The following is a 3,952-nucleotide window of genomic DNA, read 5'->3' as shown; positions in this document are numbered from 1 at the left end:
AATCAAGGAATCCTTATTGGATTCAGACTAAATTTTCTCAGTGCAATAAAAATTGAACCAATTTAAAAGATGCGAGGTGTAAAACTTGATCCCAAATGCTGTAGAAAGAACCATTATTGGGGTAGATGGATGCTCAGAAATAAGCAAGAAGATTAAGAAATGGAGACTAGAAATAAAGCCAGACTTGTGGTGCAACGGTATAACCAAGAAGAAGAAGAAACTGACTTTGATAAAACTTTTGCCCAATAGCAAGATGGCAGCAGTAAGAATGATGATTGAATTTTCCTCTCAAATATATTTTGTGAAAATTTTGGCTTTTTTAGAGACACCACAGGAATTAAGAAACCTTTATAAGATACTTTAAACGATCCAAAGCAAAAAAATCGTTTAAGTTTTAAAGATTCTGAGTAAGTGGTTCTTATTAACATTTTAGGAAGATTTTAGGCATCCAAAACGTCCACTAAATTGCGGTTATCTGAACTGTTTGAAAACATCTTTTGACTAACTTTTTAAGATTGATTTATTGAAAAATGATTTGACTTTTTTAAAAAAAAAAAAAACCTTGTGTAAAATAGATTCGGGCAACTTAGTAGGGATTTTAACTAAGTCTAAATAAATTAATAAGCAAATAAACACATAAAAGGGGAAAGGGGGAAGAAAGTAAAAGACAGACCATTGGGCCAAAATGAACGAAATCTGTCACAATCTAATTGGACTTTCGACTCATTTTTCACCTATCCTAATCTATGTTTTTGAGCTTTTTTGGCCCAAAACTTGCTTCACCTATATTAAATTTACAACTTTGGCGTCGAGGTCCAAATGAATGAATAATGAAATAAAGAAATAAGTAAAGACTAAATAAATAAACAAATAAGTTAAAAAACGAGACTTTCAAGTCTCTTAGCCGCTTCAAAGATGGGATTTAGCCCATTTTTCTTCTTCCAATTGTTCGTATCCACACGCCATGAGATCGTGTCTTTCAAAAGTCTTCTAAAAAGTGGGCCTCATTGACCCATTATAGAATGCAAAGGGAAAGAGTCCGTTTGGACTCCTACGAATTTCATGCAAAACAAGAAAAATAAAGGACATTAATACATGATTAACGAAGGGAAATAAATATAAAAATAACACATAGCCAACCAAGGAAAAGAAAATTAAATTAGTTAACACATGATCCATCAAAGAGAAGAAAAACTAGATGAAAACTATTGAGGATTTAACTAAACATAGTATGAGTCTTAAATAATCATAAGCCGATGTAGAAAAAGTAAGACGTATTCTCATCGATTCAGTTTACAAATTCAATCAAGACAGAAAAATTTAAAAGTACATGATCAACCCAAGAAAGAAAGGAAATATAAAAGAGAATCAATACATGTCAACTATATAAACGAGGTAACTAGAATCCTATCGAACAGTCAAAAATCAAAATCAGCGTATCCCTCCTTAGTATTTGGAATCATCTCAAAATGAGGTTTGTACTACAGTAACACTAATTCATTTTTTTAACAAATACACCAGAATGAAATACACAACATCAAATTCGTAAACAATAAAAGGAACAATAAATTGACTTTATAGGACAGGGTTCAATGTAAAGCAAATCCGGCTCAATTCCAAGGAAAACATATCAAACCCACCAATATTTCATTGAAAGGTATACAATTCAAATCAACAAATTTTACAAAGGTATTTGCTGAAGTTAGAGCAAAATTTGAAACCACAATAAGACCAACTCAAAGAGCAATTTGGGGAAGGGGTTTGATCCATAGAAAACAAACCAATAAGACAAGGAGGGACCCACAAATTTACCAACTATGAGACTACAACTACGATGATCTAAAAATAGAAGGAGCAAAGGAAGAAGGTGAAAATACTAGGAAAATACCATGCCAATTCGAACAAACACCATCTAAACGAGCAACGGTTAAATTAATACGAACAAATACTAAGCAGAAAGCCTAAAAAAGAAAAACAAATTCTCAAAGCTCCCATCTTAAACCGAAGAAACCCCAAATGACTGAAAGTCGCGACGATGATAAGACAACCCTAAAAGATCTACCATTCGAAACAACAAACTTAACTAACATGAATCATCATGATACATCAAGTCTGGCCCCTCGGCCTATAACAATTTTCGGGAAATGAAAACGAACGCAGCTATTATCCAAAACACGGTCTTGAAAAACTTCAAGAGTTTTAGACCCTAAAATCACTGTCTAAATGGAAGAAAAATGACACAAACCAGGTTCGAGAGAGAATCAGCAAGCTACATCGATTTTTCAACATCTAAGATAATAAACGAGACCAAATTCAATTATACTAAAAATTTTATAATTTTGACACCAACAGCACTCAGCAATGGGGACCCCTTCATTTTTATTTAAGCAAAATACACACACTATCACTGCATATTACGCACTCAACTTTACCTCACCATATACAGCCATATGATTGACCCACACATTCACACGGCCGACTCACGTATATGTTCTCCTCTATTTGTTTCCCCGAATACCCATGGACAAATAGAACAGAATACATAACACTAATCAGGAGCTGGGCAGAATGCTCATACATACATCATCTCACCACATACACAAAGCAACATATAAAGACGCAGAAAAGAGAAAGAAAAATGGGTAGCAGCCAGATCAACACCATAATCAAACGCCGAATTCTATAACTAAACTACAAACTACTAACTATGATTACGAAACTACGAAGATAGAAAGAAAGGGATGAAGAAGAATAACAAAACTAGAAAGACGACGTGTGTTTACCTTTTACGGGCAGCAAAACAACTAGTTTCGATCCCCATCGGAAAGACTTCTCCGCTACTCCGATGATTTCGATAACTTTTTGAGAATATTTTTTACTAAAAAGGGGTTTGCTTGATAGCTTGATTTTTTAGCCTTCAAGACTTGTTATTTTTGGCTCATGGATGAGCTATTTATAGCAAAACAAAAATGGGGATGGATTTCACGTTCCATCGATATGGGACAAAGAGTTTTAGGGGAATTTTAGGGAATTTTGAAAAATACCATTGAAAAATATGAGGACCAGCCCCCAGCTAGAAAGAAAGATACCCTCTTTGTATGAATTATTCCCAATTCAAATTTTTGAACCAACGGATAAAACCTAAAAGATGAGTACGGAGACACGTCATGGGTTCTAGAACCTTCGAAATACAACCCCAGTTTTGCCACTTTAGAGGCTGAGGTGGATATTGAGGAAGATTCGGGTTGAAATTGAAATCGGGTTTCTAACGGGTAGGATTTCCCTGTTGAGTTCTTTGGGCTGGTGTTGGTTTCGCGTCACTAAAATAGCCAGTGATGTTTCAGCTGTTGGCATCCGGCGTTGACGGAGCTTATGGTCAATGGAATTGAAGTCGTTGTTGGCTGATAGGTGTTAACTGAAAGTTTTTGTACATTTTTTTTTTTGTTTTGCTCCTATTGTTTATTGATGATGAAGGAGAAAAGGGGATTTAGTGCTGGGCCGGGTCAGACTATTTGGGCCGATTGAAATTGTTATTGTGTTGGGTTACTGTTGCTGATAGTTGGTTTAATTAGGAAACTGGCCGAAATTGGTTTAATTCGGTATTGGTTAGATTATGTAATTGGAAATTTGGCCAATTCATTTAAGTTTTAGCCAAGTTGAAAATCAATTGGCCAATTACATCGCAATTATGGCCAATTTGATTTCAATTATCGCCAAATCTAATAGATTGGCTAAATTAAATCAAAATTCGAAATGAATTAATACCTCCTTTAATTTTGAACTTCTTGATTTAATAAAATCAAACACATATTTATCCAAATAAATTATGTTGATAATAAATTATATTAAAATCAAGATTTTAATTATTATATCTATTTTCAAAAAATAATCCTTAATTAAAATTTGATATTCCATAGAATAAATATTTAAGTAATCAAATTATATAATCTCA

At 33.7% G+C, this 3,952-nt stretch overlaps 1 long non-coding RNA gene across 1 annotated transcript; it reads right to left on the bottom strand.

The window, feature by feature from the left end:
- Positions 1-596: 596 nt before the first annotated feature.
- LOC124896778 lies at positions 597-3,706 on the bottom strand. Its single transcript, XR_007053247.1, has 2 exons — positions 2,784-3,706; positions 597-1,051 (listed from the first exon to the last, which is right to left on the bottom strand). It is a non-coding gene; the product is annotated as an uncharacterized LOC124896778 (long non-coding RNA).
- Positions 3,707-3,952: the final 246 nt, after the last annotated feature.

Source organism: Capsicum annuum, chromosome 3 (genome assembly GCF_002878395.1).
Source record: "Capsicum annuum cultivar UCD-10X-F1 chromosome 3, UCD10Xv1.1, whole genome shotgun sequence".
NCBI lineage: Eukaryota > Viridiplantae > Streptophyta > Magnoliopsida > Solanales > Solanaceae > Capsicum > Capsicum annuum.
Note: the sequence above shows the minus strand (reverse complement) of the source record. Positions and strands in the feature narration are given on the sequence as shown.